Here is a 21,753-nt window from a genome sequence, read left to right on the forward strand (position 1 = left end):
AACAATTGAAAGAATCAACAAAATGAGTCTGAGAGTAGCTACCCATCCTCACACGTAATATAAAATGCCAATAGCGGCGCGGGCTACGTCTGTAGTCATTCAGAAAGTAAAAGTATGTTAGTGTAACTAACGCTGTTATGAAGAGCGTGCACACTTCTGATTCTCCACTTTTGGATCGGAAAGGAATTTTTGTTAGCATGATGGGGTAGAGTTACCAAGATTCACCTTAATAAGTGATACGATCTATGGAATTTTGGTTTAGATTTCACAAAGTAGCATTTTAGATAAAAGAATCAACATACCTGCATGTTCGACGGCTTTTTTTCAGTGAAAGAAGCGCAGAAACACTTTCTTCGTACGCTGACAGACTTAGTCTTATTTGGTCCGCCGCCAGTGGCTCGTGCTTCACATTTCTTGTGGGCTAACTTTGCTTTTGTTTTACGCCCCAAATCCGCCCAAACCTACGAATATTACCAATTAGTTCAATATAATTTCTAAAATTGTAACTAACCTTTTGCCAATCCGCTGTAGTTCGCATTGGTGGACAAAGACTGTTTAATTTGGATTTTAATTTTGACCATGCCTCTTGATAATGGGTTTTGGATTCTGAGTACTTGGCTCCCATTGCCAGTTGGCGATTTTTTTCCATATATGCGACAACAGCTTCAAACTGTCGTCGTGTTGTCACTTTCATTAAGCACTGTAACAGAGAAGAGGATCATTAAAATTAGTAAAATACAAAAAAATATGCATGACTTACGAACGCGTAATTGTACGGAGGATTGTGATTTACTCATATAAACACGTTAAAACTCTGAATAAAGTTTAAAAGAAACATGAATATCTGGGATTATAAATGAATCAATAATATGCGGTGACACTTGTTTTGACCAGAGTTGCCATTTATGTAGATTTGTTGTATTACTGTCAAACCCGACGTAATTTTGCATTTTGTAATTCTTAGTCTATGCGAATGAAACAAAAATAAATAACTAAACGTAATTCCTTCCATAAACAATAAACCACATATTCAAAAATGAGATTTATCGCATTGACTCCTATTTATTTACCACTACACAGACTTATAGACCAACGGTTTCAAAAATAGCAAAACTGGCAACTAGAACGACTATAGTATTTCTAGACAAACATGTCAAATGGTCCGAAGTGCAAATAAGTGCCTCTCTTTGTTTACTTCCTCTTTCGATTATTACGGCGTCATCATAAAACTGTCCAATATTGTTCCAGGATATATCGAAAGACTCTGATTTCGATTAGCATATTATGCTAAGAGTTAAAGATCACACGTATAAACGGCCGTACTAAACACGGTACTGAACGTTTCGAATTCAAAAGAAAGCTAACCAAAAACCACTCACCATACTGTGACTGCTGCACCAACCGAATAGTGGTTCCTCCTGCTTGCGTTGATCCCTGTCGCTGTCTGGAATTTTATCGTATACTGTTGCTACTGTTTATGAAGGTGTTGTTACTGTATCTGCTACTGCGGAATCTGCGTTTGATCCTGATTGTCTTGGGCCGTTTGCACTAGCAGTGGTTGTTTATCCGATCATTGAATTGAGGTCAACCTCTAGGACGAAACCGCTGAACGTTATCGGTACCGACCGGTCGGATGGTGGTCACCGTCTGGGAAAAGTCTTAATTTTCTGCTGTTATTGCTGGAAATGGTGCTGCTGATCTTGCTGTGAAATATGGATGTTAAGCGCTTGAATAGCTGATGCTTGATTACATGGGTGCGTCTCATCAGGGGCCCTATTCTCACCGTAACCTCACCTAGTTGGGTGAGGTGAGGTGACGGTGAGAATAGGGAACCAGAAACCACACTAACTTTTTGTTGGAATAGATTAGCGCAAGCTTACGCAAATTCTAAACACACTTTGTGTTTCAAACGAACGACTGATCAAACGTGATGTCCCGTCCGAGCAGAAGTTCTGTTTGTGCCGATAAGACACAGTGAAGCCCAAACTTGTCTTGGCTTAGCAGGCCTATGAGGAATTCCACGAAGATCCGTCCGAAAATCTTTAAAATCGTGACCGACCATCTTAGATTCCAATGAAACTTTACACGTTTCACCGTCATGCAAGACTAAATATTTTCCACAGGTAATAAGATTATTTTGACTCAAGAGCAACTTTTCAAAAGGGCGTAAACGTTTCTACGTGTATGAATTTCAATTTTTTTTGTTCGATTACTGTATTTTATACAGCAAAACTAGCTGAGAACGAGTTACAGGGAATGAATACTTCTGTCTGAAAAAAATGTACACTGAAAAAAATGTTGCATCATTTTTCAAAAAAACAAAAATTTATGATAAAAATTTAAATTGCGAAAAAACCCATTTTTTAAATTTAAAAAAGTTTTCCTAACAATAACTTCGTACATGTTTTTAAATTTCATACTAATAGACATTCAAAATTGTAATTCTATTACAGAATATAATTCTAAGCACCATTTAAAATCAAAATGCATTTAACAAAAATATTCCAAAATGCGATAGTTTTCGAGATATTTGAAATTTTGCTCCTTCAAAAACAATTAATTCATGTAATTATGCTCTTTTTAAAAGTTATTCGCGTTACCCCATCAAAAAATGTCAAAAATTTAATGTTTATCGTTTTAAAGACGTAAAAGCAACTTTTTTAGAGTATTTGGATCCTGGAGAAGCTTTCAATAAAAAAGTTTTCCTAACAACAACTTTTGACAATTTTTTTATAATTCTTACTATTTGCAGTCAAAAATACAATTTTCTTTTTGAATATGATTCTAAACGCCATTTTAAATCGAAATGCTCTTAACAAAAAATTTCTAAAATGTAGTAGTTCTCGAGATATTTTAACTTTTGTTTTAACAACACAATTATTTTGTTTTATTACGACCTTTTCATAAGTTAGTCGCGTTTCTCCATCAACAATAATAGGTTTTTCAAAAGGCCCGTAAACTTTCCTGCAACTTTCTTTTTGACATCAAGGCGATATTGTGAAACATTTTAAAGTTACATGAAAACAACCAACATATGATTCAGCTATATAGTTTAATCAACAGACCCTATGGTTGAAATATATTTTGGTTGCTTTCATGTAACTTTCAAATGGTTTACAATATCGCCTTGATGTCAAAAAGAAAGTTGCACGAAAGTTTACGGGCCTTTTGAAAAACCTATTATTGTTGATGGAGAAACGCGACTAACTTATGAAAAGGTCGTAATAAAACAAAATAATTGTGTTGTTAAAACAAAAGTTAAAATATCTCGAGAACTACTACATTTTAGAAAAATTTTGTTAAGAGCATTTCGATTTAAAATGGCGTTTAGAATCATATTCGAAAAGAAAATTGTATATTTGACTGCAAATAGTAAGAATTATAAAAAAATGTCAAAAGTTGTTGTTAGGAAAACTTTTTTATTGAAAGCTTCTCCATGATCTAAATACACTAAAAAGGTTGCTTTTACGTCTTTAAAACGATAAACATTAAATTTTTGACATTTTTTGATGGGGTAACGCGAATAACTTTTAAAAAGAGCATAATTACACGAATTAATTGTTTTTGAAGTAGCAAAATTTCAAATATCTCGAAAACTATCGCATTTTGGAAGATTTTTGTTAAATGCATTTTGATTTTAAATGGTGCTTAGAATTATATTCTGTAATAAAATTACAATTTTGTATGTAAATTAGTATGAAATTTAAAAACATGTATACGAAGTTATTGTTGGAAAAACTTTTTTACCGATTTTTTCTCCATCATGCAATCACAATCAAAATGTTTCTTTTTTCTTTAGGTTTTTGGTAACAAAATATAAAAAATTAAAAAAATGGGTTTTTCGCAATTTAAATTTTTATCATGAATTCTTGTTTTTTTGAAAAATGACACAACATTTTTTTCAGTGTATATTTTTTTCGGACAGAAGTATTTATTCCCTGTAACTTGTTCTCAGATAGTTTTGCTGTATAAAATACAGTAATCGAACAAAAAAAAAATTGAAATTCATGCACGTAGAAACGTTTACGCCCTTTTGAAAAATTACCCTTGTATCAAAATATTCCAATTGCCAGAGAATATCATGGAGATTCATACAGCGAACACACCTGCAAAGTTTCGTTCGAATCGACGATGGTCATATTTTGCGGTCGGCCGGTTTCTCATGGAATCCCTCCTATGCGAAAGCACTATGCTATATTTCACCCTAAGGAGAAAAATTGGGTAAACACTAAAATTTCTCACAAGGGCGAAATTTTTGTTTTGGTAAAACCAGTCTTTGCACTTGAAGGGCACAAATCCTTACTCATTTCCTTAGGTGCGTTTTGACTTCGTCTCATCAGAAACACTAACAGACACTAACTTTTTGTAGGAGTAGATTAGCGATATAGCAGAGTGATGCTTAATGCCGTTACTGTTGGAACCGGTGTCAAGGCAGAGATATTTTGAAGTAAGAAACTGGTAGGAACCACGGCTGGGATTTGCAAAGCTGCGGTTTTGTCTGGTTCCGATTTCAATAAACCAAGAAGGCACTCACTGCGTGATAATTGTCACTTTGGGTGACTTCAGTCACTTAAGTGACTGTGAGAATCGCTTTTGTCGGTGACGCGTCCCGTCACTAGGTGACGTGACTGTGAGAATAGGGCCCCAGATGGTCCCTTCTCTTCTCAATGGATGATGTGATAATTGTGTCATGCTGTCATATTTATTTCAATATTCAACATATTGGATGACTCGATTATTCGTACCTCTTTACCATACTCACCTGTTCATTATTGTGAATTGATCTGTATTTCCATGATCGGTAGCATATCAAGACTTGCCACTAGCTGTAATTTTTCCCAGCAATACACTTCTTTCGCATCAATCGCCATTCAATATTCTCTACCGTTTCCATGATCCAGCACACTTTCCTGTATTAGCTCTTTCTTGATGTTCCATTATTCCTCGAAAAACCTGGATTCGCCTTCACGTCTCTTAACTACCACCGACTATTTCTGAATCACCGTTCTCGCCGGTCAAAACATTACGCTTCCTGATCTATTTCTCCACCCTACAATTCTCGCCCTGTTTTTTGTAAATGACCAATAAGCACGCTGTCAAAATTCACTTTGAGAGAAAATTCCGGACAAACCGTAGCTCGCCGAGAATGGATGTTGACAATTTATGAAAAAGAAAAGTTCTCTTTCGTCTGCTGTTGTGATTTATAATTGGCCAGAATTTCCTCTCAAAGTGAATTTTAACAGTATGCTTATTGGCCCTTTTAAAAAAACGCGAGAATTCTTCGTATTCGCTTCGTTGCAATACTTGTGATCAGAAGACTAATTTCACTTCATCCTACTTTTCATACAAGTCTCACATCTCGCCTATCACCAACCCTTTTCTACCACTGTATCCATTCCCCTTTCACCATACTCAAGCAGCAATAGGCACCATGATCGCGAAGTCTGCTGCTGACTCTACTGGTCGATGACCAATCCGCACGAAAAATCTCGAATCGCTCTTGTATTTTCACCTCACTTCAAGACCGCACAAAATCTCTAATACAAATTTGCATCTGTACCATCTTCGTAGCTAACTGAAATTTTCCGAACCAAGAGAAAATGAATCTCGTTCGAACGCATGGAGCCCTAGGCGCTGTGAAAATCTCTCGCCCTTTGCTCCGAAAACTGTGCGCAATCAACTTGTATCTTTGTTCGGTTTTCCACACAACATAACTTGTTCGCATCAGTTTCTTCCATGCAAGTAACTTTATTGTATTATATGTGATCACAAGACAAATTTTACTTCACTTTACTATTTTTAAGTCCCCTCGCGCCCATCAGCAACATTTCGCACTCTTTGTATCGTTCCCCCTTTCACCGGTAATTATGCAGCAATCGGCTCCGTGGCTGTCAAGTCAACTCCATCCTTTGCCAGGCTTTCATTGAATGCTTCGTCTCTGGCGGAACATCAAACCTCGGTTTTGCCTGAATCGGTTCTGCGGATTTCGCAAAATCCTCAATTAAATGTAATATTCTTTGAAAAATTCACGCACGACGAAAAAATTGACGTCTTTATTCAAGCGATGCCTACTACGCTCATGAGAGTTGTATGCCCAGAATTAGTCATAAAGTGAAAAGTTCTCTTCGATATCTAAAACTAGTAAATATACAATAATAAGTAAGAGCTGGGTCAAATTTCCAAAAATAGGTTATGAGCTATAACTTCTAAATCTGTCAACCGATTTGCCAATCGCGTATCAGATCGTATATCCGGCAAAAGGTCCGAATTGGACCAACCCATATTCCATTATTCACACACCGATTAAACGAAAACAGTTGATAGTCTCACCCAAAACAAGATATTTGTTTATTTGTTTATGTTTATTACCTTCACCAACAGGCCCCTTGGCCCCAATGGTGGTTGCTTAAACTAATTACCTACATTTAAAAAATGCCAACATTTTCGCTTTTATCGCATTCCGCGTCCGGTTGAAGTCAAAGGCCGTCGCCACACTGTTAAAAATTCGCAGGAGTCCGCTAACAGCGCTCTGGCAACCATAGTTGGTTCTCCTGAACGGAACTCGCAGAAGAGAGTTATTACGTAGAGCTCGAACGCGGGCTTGAAGATCCAGACGTCTGAGGATTGTAGGGCAATCTACTCTGGCAGAGAGTAAGTCCGAGATGAACAGGGCTCGAGAGCAGTCCCTCCGAATGCTGAGTTTATCGAGGTGTATTAGCTGGCAACGGTTTTCATTGCTCGGCAGCTGAAATCTGTTTCGCCATGGGAGATGACGAAGGGCGAAGCGTTTGAACCTGCATTGGACAGCCTCGATTCTGTCAATCCCGTTATGGTATTACGGATTCCAAACAGCTGAACCATATTCTAACGTTGAGCGGACCAACGCGCAGTAAAGCGATTTAAGACAATATACGTCCCTGAAGTTTTTCGCTATTCGAAAGATAAACTCAAGCTGTCGTGATGCCTTATCCACGATGTATGACGTGTGTGGTTTGAATGTTAGTGCCGAATCCATGATCTTTGATGTGAGAGTGTCTTGGAATGCTCGAGCCGAAAAAATGGTAGTTAAACTGAGTCGGATGGCGTTTCCGCGTGAACGTAACCATTGAGCATTTGCTTGGGTTTAAAACCATTCTATTTAAATAACACCACGTACTAAAGCTGTCCAGTTCCCTCTGAAGAAGCTCGGCATCGGTTTTATCCCGTATTTGTTGAAAAAAATTTCATGTCGTCGGCGAAAGAAAGGCGGGGTCCTTGTAATGTGATATTGACGCCATTAAAGTAGAGGAGGAATATTACTGGCCCGAGATGGCTTCCTTGTGGTATGCCGGATGTAGCGAAGAATGGTGCAGACAGACAGTCCTTATTGCTGATTTGGAGTTGCCTTCCATCGAGGTAAGAACGAAACCAGCGCAGAAGTTGTCCATGAATGCCGAGTTTGTCCAGCTTCGCTATTACGATATCATAGTTGATTTTGTCGAAGGCAGCAGATAGATCCATGTAAATAGCATCGGTTTGCAATCCGTCAGCGAATCCATCCATTACATATGTTGTGAACAAGAGCAGGTTTGTCGTTATCGATCGTTTAGGCATGAAACCGTGTTGGTCATCTGCAATGTAGTGTTTGCAGTGAAAGAAAATAGGATCTAACACAACCAGCTCGAACAGTTTTGATACGGCACTTAAACACGAGATTCCCCGATAATTGTCAATGTTCGATTTGTTTCCTTTTTCATGAACTGGAAACATGTGCGCTGCTTTCCAGCAGGAAGGGAATGTACCAGTAGTGAGTGATAGCTTGAAGACTCGCCGAAGTGGTTCAAGAAGCCCGTTGATGCACTTTTTGACAAAAATCGATGGAACACCATCTGGACCCGGGGAACAAGATGCTTTCAGTTTGGCATTTGCTGCGAGAATGGCAGCATCATCGACACAAATTCGGTTGAGGGTTTGTCCTAGAGAAGGAGTTAAATTAGCGGCGGCAGCGACTTGTTGTGGTGGCAGGCGCTCGTTGGAAAAAAAACGCTTGAAAATTTGTCGGAGAACAGTTGGCAAATTTCCTTAGTGTCGGTGCCTAAAACTCCATTAAACGAAATACAGGATGGTAAACCGGATTCTTTTCGCTGCTCGTTAACATACTTCCAAAACGCTTGGATTACAGTTGACACTCGACGTTTCGCTGGTGTCTAAAAAAGGCGCGTCTGCTTTGTTTGTATTCGTGGTTGAGTTGAAAGTAGTGATTTCGTAATGCAAGTGTCTTATGCTTCGAGAATTTTTAAATGCAGCTCGTTTGGCAGATTTTAAACGTCTAAGGACGGTTGATTGCCAGGGAGGGTGTTGATCGATATTAATTGTTCGTCTTGGCACATGGCGGTCGATAAGGTAGTTAAGAATACTAGAAAACATCATCGCTGCTTCGTTCGCGTTTAAAATCGTAGACGATAGAGCTTGAGACGTCTTCAAAATTCACTCCTAGGTTACCAGCGAATACAAGATGTAGTGGGGGATGATGACACACCTGTTTGACTAAAGGAGTCGGTGCAGTGCAGCAGTACGGAGCGTAGTCCCGGGCACAAAGCAGAGGTCCAATGTACGTCCATTCTCCTTGGTGACGTTATTAATTTGCCGAAGAGTTGCGCTGCTGTAGTTGTCCAAAATAGAACTGGCATTTTTAATAAGCGCAGATTTTTCGATATCCAATCGTAGAAAACCATTATTTGCCTGGCACCACGTCAAGCCAGATAAGTTGAAATCGCCCAGTATAACAAGGCAAGTTTCACTGATATCCACACTTGCTCGGAGCTCGCCCACCGGTCATCGTTGTTCACTCGGGCTTTTATACCACGGCGAACGGCGATAAGCACACCACCGCCTGATGTCTTGTGGCTGTTGAGGGCATTTCGATCACAGCGGTAGAAATCGAATGTTGAACCAAAGTCCTGGCGAGACAGAGTACGGTTGTCGAGCTACGTATCGGTCAAGGCGATAACGTCGTAATAGCAGCCCGTGGTCGCGAGCAAATAGCTGTCCGTTGATGAATTTAAGCCACCAACATTCTGGTAGTAAACCTCGATGTTGTTGGAGGACGGATCAGGTACAGCAGAGAGCGAAGCTATGTTGCCGTGTAGGAAGATCCTTTCGTCGCGCCCTAAAATGCGGCTATCGTCGTCGTCGAGAGAAATGGTTGGCATCTGATAACAAGATGTCGGAGCAAAAGGCGAAAAACTGGAAGCGAAGAATACATCAGCGCTTGAAGTGTTCGGAACAGATGTATACTTGCCATTTGCGGCAGGTTGGAAGACCCTTTCACCCATCCCACACACAGGACCGGGACGACTGATGATCGCTGGCTGCAAGTGCTCGACTGTGGCGGAGGGATCGAGGGCTTCCATTGTGCCAACTGCGGTGCGTCCCAGTATGCGTTGCACCCCGATGGTGCGATGCGGAGAGCAGGAACGGGACGCTAGTAGCTTACGGCAAGAGTCGTACGATGAGCTAGAAGCGTTAATCGGTTCAACCGTTGTATCGTTACAATTTGTATAATACTTGCCGAGAAAGGCGGATTGGAAGACCCTTTCTCCACCCACACAAACAGGACTGGGACGACTGATGAACGCTGGCGGCAAGAATGCATGAAAGATATTATCCGGCAGATCCAAAATCACAATAATGCACTTGATTTAATTAATTGTTGTTGCCAACAAAAATCTTGTTTTTCGGCTTAAACATTTTTCAAAAAAAAGCGCTCCGAAACATCATTCGCCCTCAGTGCATGCACGCGAAAACTGAGAACCGCAAAATTTTGTGAAATAGAACAGTAGATGAAATAGTAAACTTTTCTTTATTATTGTCTGTTAATAGATCCATCAAAGTCTTTTGGCTTCTACTCTACTCTACACGAGAGTATTTCTTAAAAAAACGCAAAAACTTACCATTTTGGCTCCTAGGTGTATATATCCCTTAACCTTCCGGCACTCACTAGTCGCTCTGAAAATCCAGCGAAACCCCTACTAGTTCAATGAGCCATTTTTGCGACCTTCGGAAAGCTAAGAATCATAGCCACAGGGGAACAGTGCTCTTTATACGTCTTTATCGCCAAATCTAGGTTATTGAGATATTCGGATAAAAAAGAGGTTTTCTTTTGTATTACTATACCTTTTGTCAGCCGAAATAACCACCAACCTTCAACCCTGTATTGGATTCCAATCAATATTTAGTTCGGTTACTTTGTCACCAAAGTTGCGCCACTTTTCGCGCTCGTTTGCACTGTACCCATCGTCGAAGTGGCCTCTTGTGGTGGTCACTTTGTTATATTTCCCGTTTTTTCTCTGCTTCAAACGTAATTAGCGCGGAGGTTCACTCGATCAACCTGATGCGCGTGATTATACTGCCATACACCGTGTACATAAACGTAGCCGGTTTTGGCTCTACTATGTGAGTGAGTCCCCCGTGTGACGCAGGTCAATAAAACGCACTCTCCAACGTCCAGCAGCTTAGGAACCGGGTGGTGACGATCCGTTCCCGGCGGGAAATCTCGGCTTGGATGTTTGCGGCTCGCATTCAATTGCGCTATCATACTGCTTGTGGAGTACAGAGAGGGATGGAGGCTATTCCTACCCGAACGGTGTCACTCGCCGGTTAAATTTCCATCCGTGTGGCTATACCGAGCAACTCCAGGCGGAAGAAAGAAGCACACGCGCGAGGTGCCATCCCGACCGGGCGCTGCGTCCAGTCAGGTTGAGGGTGTCTTACTCACTTTCTCGGAAGGATGTCTGATCCGATTGACGGCGTTTCCGTGTAGGAATTTGTCATCCTCATGGTGCAAAAATGGAATAACGTGCAACAATCGTGTGGCTCTCGCGCTTCCGGGACGCGGGACGGTTGAATAATCATGCAACAATTTGCACCTGTTTTTTTTCGCTTGCTTGAATATGGAGCGACTTTCCTGTCGGGGTTTTGAAATGGTTAGCAGGATGTTACGGGTTTTAAATAAGGGGCATTTGCGTCAACGGTTTTATGCCCGCCGTGCCGCTAAGCTAAGATTTATGATGGTGGGACATGAGATGGCGATGACAAGTCGCAGCCTGTAGCGAATTATTGATGATAAGCGAAGCAAAGGCTTGGTACTACTTCTCATCATGGCACTCGACCTTCTGTTTCGACAGATTTCGCATCCGATTCGATGGACAGGTTTTCAATTTATCGAGTAGTGTGGATTTTCATAATCGTTAATCTTCTTACTATCCACTTCGTTAATAATCAATAAATGCTATAACTCTTAGATAAATTAAGCTTTACTCACAAAATCTAGTAAGGCCAATAACTGTTACTCTTATCATTCATTCGAGTAAAACAATATTTTAAAGATGCCCTTACACCATTTAATTTATTGACAATATTTCTGCTCGTGTAGGGTCCCGCTATAAAGGTACGCCCAGAGTGAAGACCCGAATGGTAAAGTACATTAACAAAACCATGATTTTCGCTGTGACAGTACAGTAATTTTACAATAATTTACAGTAGATTCTAGTGCACGAAAACAGTAAAACTTAATGTGAATTTACTGTATCAGTTTTTTGGTGAACAGTAAAATTGATTGGTACATTAAATTTTATTGTAAACCTACTGAGAGAACTCTGCGTCGTACAATATGGAAACAGTAATAACACTGAGAACTGACATACAAGTAAAGTTTTCAACTTATGTAAGAAATTAAACTGTCGCTTTGAAATGACAACAGCAAGTAGCAACTTGCCACTGGTCGGCGCTTTGATCGGCCAGCAATACGGGACTTGTATGCAAACTTGGGTACAATGGTGACTCACGCATGCAAACCTGTATGCGATGGTGATTTTCAACGTATTTTCATTTAAATGTTTACACAGGTTTTTCGGGAAAGTTTGTTCTAGCTTATATGTCTGTTCTCTGTGGCAATAACTATAATATTTATTGTTTTATGATTGTTTATAGGATAAATGCTATTGTAAAATTCTATTCGGGGATATATTTACCTGTTAAACATGTCAGAGCCTATTTATCGTGCTAAATAAACATTTTCATTCGGGTGAACATGCAAGAGAAGTATTAGTATCAACAGAAACTATACTAGGATTAAATATTTGATTCGACTGAAAATGCTTCAATAATTTTAATATGTTGTTTTGTTACAAAATTTAAAAATGAATGAAATGTTTTATTTCTACTTAAAAAGTAAAAAATCTATTTTGGACACAATATCTAGTTTTGAGTAAGTGAAGGAATTTGCTTCATCTCATCAGTATCCGGCTTTGCAGGGCTACAGATAGCCAACCACAAAATGAAGGTGTTAAATATAAAATGCTACAACCAGCAGCAATAATTGAATTGCACATCAATACTCACATCGACTATGTCCGCGAGAAAGCGACCAAAGTTATTAATGCTTTAGCTAGAATTATGCCGAACATCGCTTGTCCAAACAGTAGCTGAGGTCAGTGTATCCTCGCCGTTTCTGAAGTACGGAATCGAGTGAACCACGGCTCGTAACCATGCGAGTCATGAGCGCGTTCTGAACTCATCGGAGGTGTCTCCGGTATCGCTGGAATGATCCCTATCGGCATAATACTAGTAGTTAGTGCATAATGAGTGTCCGGTGGCAGCAGGATTGGGATTAGCAGAAAATGGAGCTTGGCAGTATGGTACATCAACCACTAGCTAAGACCGTGATTTTTCCGAGCTAAGGGCCTTGATTGCAGCCTTACTCTCGGAGAAGAAGTTTAAAACTTTGTTGGACATGCTTAGTTGAATCGTGAAGATTTCTACTTGGAGTACAGTACAGTATCTACCTGACGAGTGAGAGTATTCCAATCTCATTTCACGACATTAGACACCAGCACCAGCACGTCTTTCCACCACAGAGCCATCAGTGTCAGTTTTTTTTATAGTAAAGTCTAAAAAGCTTCAAAAGCGTAGTGTATTGGCACTGTGGGACTCACGTCTCACACACCAAAAAATTATGAATTTTATCATTGACGTAATTGCAAACATGACACAATTTAACAACCTGTAATTCTCGAAATGACGAAACATTACCGTGTTCCGTTTAATTTTACAAGAAACATATACTTTACATGCGCAATGACACAAAATTACACTTACTGCCATTGAAAACAAACGCCACATGTTGAGTAAAATAACACGATTTACAAAAATCAACGTCATGTAAAATTAAAACCAAACGTAAAACTAAGTCATTTTTGATGCTCGTATATGTCAGGGTCAGGAGACGTAAATTTACACGACTTTTTCTAGGTGTGCACTTTCGCTCTTTTTTGCCCTTCTTCTCCACGAAACTACATTAAGTTATTACTTCGTGGGGGGAGGGGATTTCGTTGTGTTTTCGTCACACCTCTTTCTTTTGCTCACGAGTTTCATGCAGCTATCGGAACCTTACTTGATCCATGAAATGGCTCGACCTTTGAATCATTTAACTCTCGACTGTTCTCTTGCCTTTCGTCTCCATCTATTACGTCACCATTTAGCTCTCATGTAAGTGAGTCATTTAGCTGCTGATTCCATGAGCCATTTAACTCCTCTCTCCGTGAGTCATTTAGTTCCCAGCCTTATCAAGATCTCCTCGGATAGTCCCCGACATTGAACTCACCCTACTTCGAGTGAAAGATCCCTGGCGGCGGAATTTCTCTCGGTATTGCTGTCTGTTTCGTGAGCCAATTAGATCTCTTTTTGTCACGATATAGTCAGATAGTCCACGGCGGTGGGTCTACCGTAAAATCTTCGGCGGAACACTTACCGATGTTCGTTACTGTGAACCATGTAGCTCCCCGCTTCATCCCGATCAACTCGATCCAGTCTGCGGAGTGTACCTAGCCTACTCTACGTGCCAGCCAGTAAGTGCTGACGTCTGTCCAGTGGTTCCGGGTGGAGCGTAGCTTCCGGTTCACTGGCGCCCCAGCGACCCACTGCTAGCTGTTCTACTGCTATCTACTCGCTCTAATCCCCGGCTGTGGATCTAGCCTACTCACGAGCTACCTGGTAGGGTGTCTCGGTCGGTCCGGCGATTCCGGTGAAGGCTGACATCCGGTTCGCTAGCGCCCCGACGACCTAAACCCGGTGCTACGCGTACTACTCAACTGGTCCTTGGCGATGGACCTAATCTACATAGTCGGAAAGGTCCCCAGCGCTGGAGTTTCTCCCGCGACCCGATGTATGGTTTCACGACGGCTTCCTAGCCGGTGGCGCTACTTTGTTAGTTCCTTCGCCACTTTCTCTTCAGTTCGGAAAGTATACTCGTAACTGCTCTGTTGACAGCATCCCAGATATTCTCGTCGTGGGACATCTCTTCGACGATATTGTTCACTGTCACGCTAGGCATACACCATCGGACCTCTTCGAGCATAGGGCATTCGAAGACCACGTGTTTCGGTGTCTCTTGTACGTTCTCACTCTCCGGGCAAAGGGGTAATGAAGCATGTCGAAATCTATGCAGGTACATCCGGAAGTATCCGTGACTGGACAAAAACTGCGTCAAATCGGAGTTCCTCTCTCCATGCTTCCTATGCACCCAAGCCAAAACGTTTAGGATGAGTCGGTGAGTCCACCTTCCTTCTCTCCGTTGTCCCAATCTTGTTGCCACTTAGCCAACGAGTTCGCTGTGACCAGTCTTCTTGCATTTCGTGCATTTTTCCGCTGATAGCATTCCACGTTCTCAGCCATAGTGATGCAGACAGGGATCATCCCGGCAATCGTCCGGTTCCGCTTTGAGTTCAGCGCAGCAGCCCACGCCATACCTCAGCGGTGAGGATGGTACATCCGTCAGGAGGCGTCTCGTACTGCATCTAGCTTCTCCAATGTTCGGCATGATCCTTCCCAATGCGTTAGTTGTCCTCGCAGGCAGCCTTCTCACATACTTAGTCGACATGGCTGTTGTAATTTAACCGATCGTCGATCATCACATCCAGGTGTGTCGGCGCACGCATCGATGGGATTGAGTGTCTCCCGATGCTGATAAGAAGCCTCCCGTCATATGGTCCTTTCCGCTCTGCTTTATACAGAGCATGCATATAGACCGGTTCTCGATTGCTTTATGCAGTCTCTAGCAATGTGTCCCTTCTTCCCATATTTTCTGCACAGATCAGATTTGTCCGGGCTTCTACAGTTTCTTGCCAAATGTACGAAACCCAAGCACCTGAAATACCGCTTCAGTGGGGATCAATCGTAACGAGTACACCGAGTATCCGACTTTAGTCTTACCGGTCGACATAAGCTGGTTGGCTGCGGCGAACGACAAGCGTATCGTTACTGTTTGTGTACCACTATACGTCGTCTTCCTCAACCTGATTGACATCTGCTCTTTCTCCAAGTTATATTACTGTATTAGTGCGCTCCTCACTTAGTCTTCCGTTTTGATATCGTTTTGATTCCTGCACTCGACCTCCGCATATTGAACTAAAGCTCTCCTGTTCGTTTCTCCTCCCACCGCTTCTCCCACAAGTTCCCGATTGCTCCCTCTTGATCAATGGATCCTTCTTCAGCTCGAACAGAATCTCACCATTCTGAGTGCGCCTGGTTCTTACTACGTTCTCCCCTAGCTCCTTCAGCTTGGGATCCTCTCTCACCCTTTTGAGGATCGTAGCGTACGTCACGCCGTCGTTTGCTTTGACGATTAGAGTGTCTCCCCTATACCCCTCCTGGCGCGTCCGAAGGTATTTTTTCTTCTTTTTCTTTTCATCCTTTTTTCAGTTTTGTCCGCCTCTCTTCTACGGTTGCTACGGATCGCCATTCACTTTCCATTTGTCGGCTGTTTCGCTGTCTTTCACCAACCTTCTTCGGTTTCTTCGGTTCTCTCCTGGTGTTTCCCTTACTCTTTTCATAGAACGGCAACACGGGTCACCCTTCGATGTTTCATAGGCATCTGCTTTCGCCACCTCCGTAGTCGTCAATGTCTTTTTAACGCAATCTGTTCGCATTCGGCTGCTGCTACGCCGGATTTGATGCGTATGACTAGATCATTGATCTGTTCGTGTACATTGCCCTTGCTTTTCACAAATTCGGGGAGCTCTTCGCGTTTTTGCCTCAACTTCGTCACTTTAGGTCTTTTTGGGTGATGCTTGATTTCGGCGTACGCATCTAAAACCCTAGCTTTTCTTGGCACTCTATTGGTTTGTCGCCGCTCGTGCTCGGTATGGCCTCCTTGGGTTGCTCTCGCTTGATGTTGTTGCGGCTGCATTTGCTGTTGCTCTTGGTCGTTTCGCCGAGTCGGCGAACCACAGGTATCTGCTACGCCGCCATGATTTATATGCCAACATCTAAAACGTCGCGTCGATCCACAATAAACAGAATCAATTTCATTCGACACAAATTTGTGATACTCGAGTTCGTTTAATCATGATGAAAAGTTTTTGTTATTCACCGACATGTCCAAAACAACACTTTTCATCAATTGGCAGTGCAATATTTAAACTTTTTAACAAACATCTAAAGATTGAGGCATGCCGTGCCGTGTCTGAATAGTGAAGCTCGAGTTTCGAGCAAAACGAGCAGAACAATTTGAACTGTCAGTGGGGCCCATAATTTGTGTGCCCGCTGAGATGTTAACTTATGTCAGTTCAATACAAATGGGATAGGGGTGCCATATACGTGGTAAGCGGGTTTACTACACTTGCTCCGTTTGCCACAAGCGGTTGCCAAATTTGTGGCAGTTATTCAATCCATATTGACAATCACAAAAGCAGCATCCAGCACCCCTAAAACAACTGTAAGCAACATCAGCGAAGAAGTTAATAACAATGACGACGGATTTACACTGGTCTCCCGCAAGTGCAAGAAGCAGGAAACAACCTCTGATCGCGAGCACCAAGACACTTATAACGATGATAACCTTGATGTGAAGGACAGGAGAGAATTAACCCTTAAATGCGCAATGTTGTTTTAAAACAACATTGCGAAAACCATCTCAAAATTATCATTGTAACGTATTAAAACTTTTAGACAATTTTCAGAAAATTTGAAAAAATTGCTTTGCGCCTTTAAGGGTTAAATAATCCCCATGACGCCGTAGACGAGTCGCGAAAGAAGGTTTCCGTTCGCAATAAAAAGTTGCGCGCACGAGATCCAACGGATAATCAATAATATTTGTTTTTATTTTTATTTTTTACATATTGTGAACACAAGAAAGATCTACGGCTCTGTTAAGCTACCGCTATGAGCCATGTCAAATAAACGAAATAAAAAAAAACATGGTGTTCCAAAGACCAGTAATTTACAGTTTGTATGCACATGAAAGTGCTTCTTGTTTATGTGAATGTGTAATGGTTTGATGTTTAGAAAGGCCTCAAGGGCAGCAGTCAAAGCTGTCGTGAAAACACCAGTCAACGCCATGAGCGGCATTCTTTACAAATTGTTTAGCTTCTGCTGGACCGTTACCATTTATCCCCTCTGCCACCACACAAGACATCCGGACGACCGTATTGGACATACAATTGTCGAGTAAATCCAGTAGATGTACTTGTGTTTAAGACAGTTCAGGTGCATTGCTCGAAGGCAACGCACACATTATTAACTCCGAACTTAAAGTGGGCAGACCAGTTCAGCTTTGAATACAACATAACTCCAACATACTTGACTTCATCCGTACGCAGATGAACCCTGATTGTAATTCGCTTCTTCGTGAAAAGAACGATTGCAGTTTTGTTTGGAATAACTGATAATTTAACTTGTCGACAGCACTATTCGACCGCTCTTGATGTTTATGCTTTAAGTCAAGAATTGTTCCGACGCAAAGTTCAGTAATTAGTATTAGGTTGGAAAACCAAGCTCGTTGAGTTTCCTCAACAAGCCATCGGCTACCAGGTACCATAGCAAAGGTGATAAAACGTCACCCTGAGGACAACCGCAAATACACAACCTCTTTATCTCTTCCTATTTAAGTGATGCGCAAAGAATGCGATTACTAAGCATTGCGTTTATCTAGCCCAACATACATGTAGCTACTCTATGACAGCGTGTCGCTTCCAGAATAAACTGGAAGGACACATTGTGAAAAGCACCCTCAATATCTAAGAATACACCCAAGCTAGTTTGCTCAGCTCCGGATCGATATAACCTGGAAAGTGCGAGTTGAAAAAAAAAATTGTGAACATTTTTGTAGTCAGTCACATAAACACCATCTCTGATTTTTAATGAGTTCGTTTGAAAATCTTTGGATTTTGAGAGAATTTTATTTAAGCTGGTACCCTCGTTCAGATTAGAGACTTTCGTGCATAGGTTTTGCCAACCAACCAGCCCGCTTTGCAGATCTGAGCCATTTCTTATATGCACTACGAGCTGACCTGAAATCCCTGGAGTCATCACGCTGACGCCGTATCCTTCTTCATTCTTTCAAGCTCAGCCCTCTACTAAGGGTTTCCCCTAGTCGATTTAACAGTACGTGGACAAGCTGCTTCGTAGGATGCGACTGTGAACGAGTTTGTCGTAGCCACGACTTCATCCAAGTCGTAGAGTCAAAATACGGACCCGGGGGGTCCAACCACTGTGTATTGCCTAAGTACAAAAAAGTCAATGTTTGAAATCCATTGGAGGTTACTGATATCATATATAGTACACTGAAATTTTATATTTATGTACCATTTTTTGCTCTAGTTGTTTGTAGTGCCAATGCAGGAAAAAAAACGTAGAGTCTTTTATACTTTGGGAGTTTTTAATAATTTTGGTAACTTTTTAAGCGCCATTTTTGTTAATAGTTTTTATAAATGTAAGGAAATGGCAAGATTAAAAATGTAGTAATCACAAAAATTAAAAATATCAAAACGGCGATCAACGGTAAAAGATTAAAAAACAATAGGAAAACTAAATATTAAAAGAATGCACAAAAGAGCTAAAAACAACAAAATCAACCAAATAGGCAAATTAATGTCAATTGTCAAAAAATGTTTAATCGAGAAAAACCAAAACAAAACCTATGAATAATTGATAAAGGAAAACAGGAAACTAGAAAAACATATTGGGAAGATAAAAAAAGTCGAACATTATTGAAGAAATGGTGAAAATAATAAAAAATCGATAGGAAAGTAGGAAAAAAATTTAGAATCAATGAAAATGAAAAAAAAACTACTAAAAAGAATACAAACATTAATATAAAAATGCATAAAACTGAAAAATTCGGTAAATGAAGAATAATAAAATTTATTTAACATTAAAAACAAGACATATTTAAAGCAATAGAAAAAATAAATAAAAGGCTAAAAATGCATAAAACTAGAGGAGTATATATAAAAGACAAGAATAAAATAACCATAGAGAAATTAAAAAAAATGGACGAGCCAGAAAATTTTGAAAAACTGGAAAATTAAAATGAATTGAAATAGATATAGAATTACGATATGTTTTCGGTAGTCAGCTACCCAGCTGCATGACTACACTTGGTACACCTACTAGCAAATTTCCCCCACTGTATTATATGTGGGGATGCACAGGATTTCTCGCACTTCAGTAGCAACTTGTATCGGACTAACATTGCTTCCTTCGCCAGAAGATCTGCTTTCACCAGACGTGTTTGGTTCTGATCAAGAGTAGCGGAATATGGACTCTCTTTTGCTTATGCATGTAATTCTGTATCCTTCAAAAAATAATGTAATTTGGTTACATATTCAGTGAAAACCCATTTTTATCAGCCCCTAATTTTGTCAGCTTTTCGAGCCGATTTCATTAACCAGCCAGGGTTATGAGGCAATGTATACGGACTAATGTTGAATATTTCAACAGATTCGTTTTATAAAAGAAAATAAATAAATATGTATTGTTATTGCCCCCATTTTGTCAATCAAAGATACACCAAAAGGGGCTGATAAAAACGGGTCTTTGGTGTAGTATCTTGAAACTTCTTGCTGGTTACTGAGGATTCCTTCTCTAATGCTTTTAGGTGATACGTGCAATTAAATAAAGCTTTCCGTTTCAATGATTTTGTTTTATTAAGTGTTATGAATACTCAGCAAATTTTCTATTATTTGAGCTTGAATAGCAGATCATGAAATGAAGAAGGTTTAAATTGTATTTCCACAATTGATAAAAGAGCCTACTGGATAAATGAAATAGCTACAAATCCACCTTTATATACGTTGGTAGAATTAAATATTGGCTACACGCATTTGTCGATTTAACGGTTTCTTCCTTACATAGTTGTTTTAATAATTGATATGCTTTAAATACTGATTAATTATACAGATTCATCGTTCTGTCTGATTCATAATTATCGACCTGAGCTTGGATACAAATAATATAATAAGCGGTAAGAGAAACAAAAGATTGTAATTTGCATGCAAATCATTCGCCTGGTCGTTGAGCTTTTCTATGACACCAGGAGAAACTGGGGTAAACAGTTAAATAACTACCACCAATTATCTGACTGCACAGAGGGTTGTGGAACTTCAAAGCAAAAGATGTGTGCGCGATCACAGGAGTGTCTTCAGTCTTTTGGAATAGAGGTACTACACAGTTACGTTAGTAAGTGCTGGTAATCTTGAAAAAGAATCGAAATAATTTAACATATTACAGTTACAATCCAAGCTGTAACATATTTTTATACATGGCATATGACCTGTCAAAATAAATGTTGTTCTTTTCTACATCTATTCGTAAACTAGAAAGCCCATTAATCTGGACTGGACGTGTATTCGTAATAAAATATCGGCGAGCTGTAGGTTCAACCAATCCCCATGTCCCTTGCAGACGCTAATGAGCCTACTTAAGTCATGTCGAGCTTACTGAGCGGTGTCAATAAGATTATTGTAATTTTAATTGATTTTATGGAGCCTGTCGTACGCCGTGCACTGGGTGGTGTCCTACTAAGACACTTGCTGCCGTGAGAGTCAGGTAGTTGCCAGCGAAAATGCCTCCATTTATTATGCAGATAATTGACCATTTAATCAATTTCAGAGTATCTACTCTCTTCGGCTTTGCATTCCATAGCAGTCAGTGATAAAGACGAACGGTGAGAGCGGTCTAGTTATGCCCACGAAGCTTTCATTATCCGGTGTCACCACAAAAGCTAAACCAGCGAAACTAGTCCATGTATCATATAAATTGATCGTTGAAAAATTGCATTCATTTGTGGAAATGTTTTCCATTTCAGGCGATCTCCCGAGATACGAAACGGTTAGGTTACAAACGTGCAAATTGTTGTGTGTACCGCCACCGAAGCCATTCTGAGTATCCTTATCAGCGAGAGCAATTAATTGAACATGTTGCACTGCTGAATGGGGCGTTCTCCCCCAGACAGCTTCTCAGTGGCAGTGGTTGATGGCAGCAATGCGGAGTACGTTGAGTTAGAGAAGTCGGCTCATTTTTCACGTTTTATGATAGTTTAGGTGAGTTCACTAATTGGAATGACATTAATCTACAGCCGTGCCAGGGACCGAGAGGGAGAGCAAGCAATAAGCAGAGGATGGTGGTTTGCTCGTGTCCGCCTTTTGAATTCAGAATAAAATATTTATAGTCAGCAGTTTGTTCACAATTGTCGACTAAGTAGGGTTGTCATTTGAAACATGCTTATATGAATCTCGGTGCATATCGTATATCCAATTTTATTGTTATAGATCGATTTCACCAGAATTGTAGAACGTCGTGCACTCAGTGCACTACGCAACTTCCCGAGGGATATCAAACTGTTTCCGTAGTTTTAATACTGTTGTTATATCGTTTCCTTAAGTTTTAATTTAAAACATTTTAAATGTCAAATTATTTAAAATTATAAAATTATAA

At 40.5% G+C, this 21,753-nt stretch overlaps 1 protein-coding gene across 1 annotated transcript in view; it reads left to right on the top strand.

Annotated features, from left to right (window-relative positions):
- The window catches only part of LOC131688594 (structural maintenance of chromosomes protein 5), a 42,556-nt gene extending 21,202 nt beyond the window's left edge, over nt 1-21,354 (top strand). Inside the window, exons 10-12 of the transcript XR_009305258.1 lie at nt 20,637-20,865; nt 20,929-21,063; nt 21,125-21,354. The gene's annotated coding sequence lies outside the window, so the exon portion shown is untranslated. The remainder of the gene's footprint in view (nt 1-20,636; nt 20,866-20,928; nt 21,064-21,124) is intronic.
- Nucleotides 21,355-21,753: the final 399 nt, after the last annotated feature.

Source organism: Topomyia yanbarensis, chromosome 3 (genome assembly GCF_030247195.1).
Source record: "Topomyia yanbarensis strain Yona2022 chromosome 3, ASM3024719v1, whole genome shotgun sequence".
NCBI classification, from domain to species: domain Eukaryota; kingdom Metazoa; phylum Arthropoda; class Insecta; order Diptera; family Culicidae; genus Topomyia; species Topomyia yanbarensis.